The sequence below is a fragment of the Sylvia atricapilla genome, chromosome 21, assembly GCF_009819655.1.
Source record: "Sylvia atricapilla isolate bSylAtr1 chromosome 21, bSylAtr1.pri, whole genome shotgun sequence".
Lineage (NCBI taxonomy): Eukaryota > Metazoa > Chordata > Aves > Passeriformes > Sylviidae > Sylvia > Sylvia atricapilla.
In genome coordinates this window covers 9,950,188-9,958,409 of record NC_089160.1, presented here as the reverse complement: position 1 = coordinate 9,958,409, position 8,222 = coordinate 9,950,188, and positions in this window count along the sequence as shown.

The following is an 8,222-nucleotide window of genomic DNA, read 5'->3' as shown; positions in this document are numbered from 1 at the left end:
CTGCCCGGGGAGCCGCGGGGCCTGCATTAGCATGGGAGACATCAACATCTGTGACTGATAAAATCCGTGTGAATCATGAGCGTGATCAAGGTTTTGTCCAGAAATCATCAGTCCTTGTTGGTGTCTTAAATAAAGAGTCATCCTTCCTCCTGTTGCTTTTGAAACAATGAGGGCAAATTTATGGCTAGCAGGATAGTCCACTTAATAGTAACATAAAGAGCACAACCTACAGTCCTCAGTTTTATTATCTCTGAAAAAAGCAGTGCTTTTTAATGGATCTGCTTAATTGTGACCTCTTAAATGATCTCTGTTAGTGGGTTGTAGCAACAGTTCCCCAGCTGTGCTGTTATTCATAAGTAACCATAGAAATTAAAGTGCTGCCAAGTATGTGCTCTGTTTTTTTCGAAGGGCTGGAAGATGATGCAGTGATGTCTTTGCCCCTCCTGACTTAGTTCTGAACTTCCCCCCTGGCAGCCCTGACTGAGAGGTGAAGATGAGACTTGCTGTTATTGGAAAGCTCTGTCACCAGAGAGCTCAGACAACAGTGCCACTTCTGCCACTGGGATTTTCAAAATGCCTGCAGCTAGAAATAGGATGTGGTGGGAAGTTAAATCCTGTTATTCAGTAATCGCTGGTTTTAATGAAAAATATATTTTATTGATTTCTATTGAGATTGAACTGAAGCAGTAATGGTATCTTTAGCCAAATAATTTGCTTTGGAAAGAAAAAGTTGTATAAAATTTCTTCCACAGGGACACTTTCAAGTTATTTATTTGCCCACATTGATCTTCCAGTTTTTCTGGGTAATTCTGTTCTTCAAATAGGATTGTCTGACTCTGAACTGGCTAGGCTTTTTCAGTATCCACTAGAGTGGCACACTTCCAATGGGCAGTACTACTTCTGTGTCACGATGGGATTAATCCTCTTTTTCTCTCTCTTAGAGGGAGACAAATAGCTGAGACCTGACTCCTGTCTTTCAGGCAGCTACAGCTCGGTGAGAGGACTACTCATGACATTTTACTGCCCGTTTACTGGCAAATTTAAGGACTAAGAAACCGTGGTGCTTTGCTTTTTTATTACCCTGGTTTCTTTTCTGTCACACCCTGTCCTTCCCACAACAGCCAGGTATCACGGGCAATGACAACCCAATGTGCTTTTGCTTTCCATTGACTAGGCAACATCTGCCCTACAGAAAAGGAGACTGCTTCCCACTTGCCCAGGAGAATTTAGAGAATATCCATAATGTGGTGCAGTGATTTCTTCAGGAGCTTTTCAAGGAGCAAATCACAGAAGAGGACTTTCTAGCTTGGCGTGGCAGCAATAAATTGTGCACTGAGCAGACTCAGTTGTCTCTGAGCACTTCTGGCTTGGCATCAGTGTGGGAGGAAGTAACTCATGTCTCTCTACAAACAGAGTCAAAGAATCACCACCCCAGGCCTGTTAATCAAAATAAAACAAAAATAATAGATTTGGCAAAAAAAAAGTTATTTCTCTCTGTCACCCTTTGAGAGGTACACTACTGCCCAGTTTGATTTCATCACAGGAACTTTGTCTGAGAGGAAAAAATCTGATTTTAAAATTTGACTTGTATGTGCCAGATATTCCATGCTGATGTGTACCAAAAATGTTGGCTCATTGAAATGCTGCAGTCCGAAAAAAAAAAAATATCACTTCATGTTGGTTCAAATAAGGAAATCATACAAATGCCATAAAGACAAAACTGCCAACTCCAGAGCCCAAATGAATTTAAAAGTCTATATTTAGCTCTTACTATTTCTGTTTCAATTATAAAACATTTCTTGTTAAATACACACCATCATTTCAAATGCTACACTTAGTGTAGTTACTTGGAGCCCCACAGTTCATCTCTATTTTTAGTTTGCTCACAGATAGAGGAATGGCAAAAGACAGCAAGTAAATTATTTAGGCTGGTGTACTAGGAATTGCTCTGGAAAAAATCCAGACTTGCCCAAGTCTTGTTAAACAGCCTCTCTTACTGTTCTTAAGTGTCAGTTCTTATGCAACCCTTTTCCTGCTTTTGGGGAGGGTAGGAGAAAAGGGTGATGAATGCCTCATAGAGCAGAAGGAGTGGATTTTCCAAGTGTGCAAATGGCATTAAATGTTGATTTGTGGCCATGGATGGGAGAGTGAAAAGGATCACACCTTGAAAGAGAGAGATACTTAATTTAAATGCCAGGCCTGGATGTTACTAGGGGTATTAGGATGTTGGAATTTTTTTAACCTGACTATTTGGATTCTCTTCAAAGATTTCTTAATTCCCTAATTGCATATTAGAAACAAAAGTGTTTCCATCTTCTAATAAATGCTAAATTTCTTTCCAGAGTCCTTTCAAAATGTGTCCATGTGTCCTGCTGTCTGCCACAGAGCATTTCAAATTTGTTTTTCACTTCCTGAATCCAGGCTACAGGCAGAGGGGAAATGCAGAAATATGATTCAGTCCCACTTGTGGTAAATAACAGTGGGCTGAAAAACAGAAAGGTTTATTTTATTTTAAATAGAAAAATCAACATTTTTAGCAGGTTGTAGAAAAAAGAAATCAAAGTGATGGAAAATTTGGATGGACAGTGGAGATGGGGGCCCAGGCTGGTCACTTTCCCTCAGGTGTGAGGGGTCAGGTCTCAGCAAACCCACTGGACAATGGGAGGGGAATGTCTTTGCTTTACCACTCTGTCACATGCATGGTGCTTTTCCAAGCTCCAGGGGAGCTTGGAACTCCAAGCTCCAATTTGACTGAATGAAAATTGGCTCAGCTGCTTGGTATAATTCAATGGGCTCTCACAGGACGAAGTTAGGCAAAAGGAAAATTTAACTGGAGTACAACTCCTACCACTTGAACAAAGTAGGATGTGAAGCCTTGCCATAAGGAAAGAGGCTGTTTCTCATGTCCAAAGTCTTTCAGAACTGGACCACACAAAATCCTAAGTACTTCTCCCAGGAGCAATCAATTACTGATGGGAAGATGGAAGGGATGAGGTAATATGAGATAGATATTAAACTTCTCTTTGAAGTACAAGAAGGGAGGTATATATCCTCAAAAAATAGAAAAATACAGGCAGAGGGGTTAAAGGCTAACTCCAAAAAAGTCAGCTATAATTGAATAGTAATCTAAGTTTTTAAGTGTGATGTGGAAAACTCTTCATTCAGCTGCTGTAAATCCTGGAAGAAGCTCTGTTTTACTGGTAGCTCACTTTCTCTGTAAAGCCTCCCACTTGCACATCCACACTTGCCTCAACACAATGGCATGAGGCAAAGCCCAGCCAGAAGCCCTCCTGGGCTTCAGGAATAATTGAAAATCCCCAAAATAATAATAATAATAATAATAATAATAATAATAATAATAATCTCTCATTTTTTTAGCCCAGTTTGTAATCATTAGGATATGATCCAGAAGACCAGTTTTGCTTCATCCTTCTTTCCCTCCAAATATTCATTAAATGTCATCTCTGAGTTGAGCCTTTGAAGAACAAGTGTCTGTGCTCAGGACACAGATCCAGATGCTGCAGCTTAAGGGGGTGACAGCTGCTCCCAGTGTCCTTGGTGCAGGTGCCAGGGCAGGCTGTGTGTGAGGACTGCAGTGCTCAGGGTTGCTGATGCCTGGCTGAGGCACTGGGCACATGTTTCCCACCACGAGCCCCTCTCTGGTGCCAGCCCAACACTGTCCTGAACACCAAGACCTTGAAATAACAAGGGTGATGCTGCACAGCCCCTCAGAGACAGGGAATGCCACGCTTCCCTCCTTGTTATAGCACAAAGTTTGGTAAACTCATTTGGAAATCTGCAATTTTTGCCTCAAATTAGCTACAGACAGAGCTACAGACAGGAGCAGACATGGCATTGTCATATGTCCAACCTCAGTCCCAAACATTAAACTAGTTAATTATACTGAAGCATGTTTACACAAGCTGACTAGAAGGTAGAAGGTAAATGTTAATGTCTTCATGTTTATAAGAGAGTAACATTAGTTTCTTCATACATGGAAGAACAGTTCAAAAGTTACAATACAGAATAAAAATTATCACAAGTGTGAGGATTTTTTAAATTAAGTATTTATATCAGGAGGTGATCCAATTTGATTAGAAGGATTTTAGAAAGTAGAATTGGCTTGAAATAGCTGCACATCAAACATCTACTCCCTCAAACTAAATTAATGAATAAAATATGAAGTCCTGTACAGCGCTGTGTCACATACATATGGTTCAATATGAACTATAAAGGAAATGGCTCAGTTATTTTCTTCAATGCTAAATATTCATTTAAATACAGAACTACTTTTAAAACATTGAAAACAAAGAGAAGTTTGACACTGGAGCTCTTTGCACAGCAATACTTTTGCAGCAGCATACTCCTTAAAAATAGGAAAAAATGAGAAAAGTTTCTAGGAAATATCAAAGACAATGTTAATAAAAGCAACTCACAAAAAAAAAAAAGGAACAAGGGAAAACAAAGCTGACAACTCTCTTGGGACCAAAACCTTTGATTAAATGCTGAATTTGCACTTGAAAATACATTTGTTTTGCAAAGTATAAAATTTACTGCCTGTTCTGAACTGCCTGTGTCTTGTTTTATCAGTGGTCAAATAGCATCTGATGTTGCTGATCCCTTGGAAGATATTTGTTTTACACACCCAGTGATGTCTAGTAGGTTCCCTCTCCTAGGAGAGACTGAGTATTCATTTGTTGCAGCAAATTCCCAAAAACCTACAGTGAACTGGAAATCATCCTAACTCAGCTGAGAAGCATCTACAGACTTCAGTGAACTTTGGGATCAGCCTTGAAAAGCACTGCCTTCTCCAATGACCAGCAAATTAAAAACAATTATTTGGATTTACATCTAATTTATGTTATAAAGAATGGATTTACAGGCCTCAGCACCTCAGCTGAGAGGGATGTATTAATCATGGGGGCAGAAACCACAACTAAGTTAAACAATTTTTCCATAGTAGTGAGGGCAATCTTTCAGACTGTTCCAGCAAATGTCTCACCCAGATCATCTGCAGTGGGCAAATCCTCCAGGAAGGTGGAAAGAACAGTGTGAGGAATTTTTATTTTCTGTATGTCTTCTGTAAAACCTTTTGCAGGAGCAAGAATATACTACTTTGCTCTATTCATCCCAGAAGTAAAGAAATTGTTCTGGGAGATAAAATAGCCCTTTTCTCTAAGACATCACTGTTTGAAGATGTAAGATCAGAAGCTTTCTCAAGGCTTGAAAAACCTTCTGTCCTCTTTCCAAAATGCAGAGCTCTTGACTTGCAGGGTGTTGACTTTGGAAGCTGTTCTAGTCCCTCCTCATAGAAAAGCTGACTTACCATCATCTGGACAGAACACTGCTACAAGTGACAGGAAATTTTCTTATTAATATGGCTAAAAGTTAAATCATTCTTATGGCAAGTGCATTTGAAAAAACAGATTACTTCTGTTTGAAGCTGCTCAGAGAAAGTTCCAGTGAGTTCAAAATAGGTAGAACAGGAAGATACAAATTATGAAAAGTAATTGTACAATAAATGACTTGAACTTGCCATGTAATTGCAAGATCATCCTAATACAAGAAATATATAATTGATGTTTTTATAAAGACACTAAATAAGAAGAGTAAGATATCTTTTAGTCTTGAAAATAGATGTATTGCTATGTTCCCATTAATGCATTATGGATCCAAACTTGATTGCACTGAAGCCAACAGAAGAAAAATTACAGAGATTTTAATAAGATAAAAGGTCTGGCCAAAACAAGTCAGACTTAGAAATATCCATTTGAATGCATCTTAGTATGATTTTCTTGCTTTCAGTGCTGTTACAAAGGAGATTAAATTCATCTGTCATCTCTCAGAGAAAAGATGAATATATTGCTAATGAGCCTAATCTCGTTCAAATTTCTGAAGTGAGGAGCAAATACTGAGCTCACAATGCAACCTGAGTCACCAGGCCAAGAGCAAGACAATGGGGCGGAAGGCTTTTATATTGCCTCCCCAGAGACTGCTTCAGTGCCACCCCCCTGAAAACCAGAATGAAGGAAGAGTGGGGGAACAGGCATGGCAGCAAGGCCTCCAATCTCACCTCCATCACCACCAAGTGATGTCTTGCCACTGCCTTGTCTCTGAGACAAGGAGCCTTTTGATGTCCTCCCCAGATACTTTCCATTCTGCTGTCACTGAACCAGCTCAGTCCCTGTGAACAGACAGAAACTGTACCTTGACACACATTTCCATGAACAAGCCCTTCAGCCTTCTCTACAGTGATTCAGTAGGTACCAGTTTGTCACACATAGAAAATGCACCATCTCACATTTGCCAAATGCAAGGTCTGAAGAAGGAAATAACTTTTATTTTAGAAGTTTATGAGAAATACCTCTACCCTAAAAAATGTGGCCACCTTTGGAATTTGCTGAGCTTGGTAATGTTCAGATGGAAAGAAGATGTCAAAATCCACTTTGCTCAACATAATTACATCCTGATTATGGCAAAAGTGAATAGAACATGGCTCAAAATGTACTGAACAATGATAAATTAACCTTTTAACTATGTGATGTAATGTTAATATTTGTAATAATCCTTTCAACTGCAGAAAAAAAATGTAGCGATACAGGCAATCAGGAAGGAATCCCTTCCAACATGTAAATGAGAACTGAAATAAATGTCACTTTAAAAATTTTAAAAATATTGTCTGTTTAGTGCATTGGCCTTAACCTGTCCTCTACTCCTCTCAGAAAAGGGCAGTGGCACTGACCATAAATGGCCTGTGTGTGTGTCTGTGAGATCAAGCACTAAAGCTGGCCAGTTTCTGTCAGCTGCTGTGGCTGCAGACACTGGCAACCTGGGTAACAGCCTTGAAGAAGCCCTCACCGGGGGGGTTTGCACACGAATGCACCACCCTCAACATAAGTCAGCAACTTCAGAAGACTCTTCAAGACTGTCTTGAACACACTGTGAAAGTGGGAAATACTTTTAAAAATCACTTGTGAAGGATGTAGACCATTTCGGTTTAGAGCTGAAAGGCTAAATGCTGGGATGCTGCAATTCAGTGTAGTTACACTGACTTCCAGCTCACTGGTTTATACAAGATTTAAAAATATTAATAATCATCTACTGTATGAAAACTACACAAGTAGATAACAACAATGATCCATGGACACTTCAAAAGGTGCAAACCACCAGGATGGATGCCTATAATTCTGTCCATTTGAGGAACATGGTGTTTCCTATACATTTAAGAAGTCCTACTTTTCCTGGGAGGTAACTTTTACACCTCATCATAAGTCTGTGCTGCACCATTAGCAATGTATTTCCAGGCATTAATGTTTTCAGACTGAAATCTTATCTGACAAATTATCAGCCTGGACAAATTTAGATTATATCAGCTTCCTACAGCAGCAAGCTTGGCCTTATGCCTAAAAAACCCTTAGCTAATCATGAAAGTCTGTCTGTTTTCCTTTCTATTGCTAGGGTTGTGCTAATAAGGAAGGGTGTCAAGTCCTTTAAACTGCTTTTATCTCCCACTGGCATGTAATCAATTCCCAGTACTTGTCCTAAAAGCCACTTGCTTTTGGCAGAGGTGCCCAGACCTGGCTGCGATGAGGGGAGGAGAGCCAGGTCCTGCCGGGGCTGCCCCCTAGGACTGGGTGTGTGGACAGGAGTGGCGTGTCAGGGTGTGTTTGTGTGTGTTTGTGTGCTCTGCCCCTCAAGACCGGTCCCGAGGGTCCGTTTGGCTCTGGCCCCCCAAAATTAGCTGTGGGAGCCCCGGGCACCTGCGCATCACAGGATATCCTGATCCCACAAAGTCCCCCACCCCGACAGGGGATACTAACCTGGTGATAATGTAGGGACCAAAACAGATGACGAACGACCCTATAAAAATACTGATTTTCTTGGTAGCCCGCTGCCTCCTCCTTTTCTGCTCATTCAGACAGCGCTGCTTCACACTACGGAGGGAAAAGAGCAGTGAGGGTGTTAAGGCAAGAAGGGAGGAGGTGAGATGTGAGCCCAAGGCAGAGGGATAGAACCTTCTCCACTCCCCAAAGCCCCTGCGCCCGGGAAAGGAATGGGGAGAGGAAGGCAGCGCCCGGGGGAGAGGAAGGCAGCCCCTGGGGGAGAGGAAGGCAATCCCCTCGGGAAGAGGAGGGCAGCCCGGAGAGAAGGAGGATAGCCCCAGCCCCGCCGAACCTCGGGACGACCGCACACAGCAAAGCAGTGAGTCCCGCTTGAAGGGA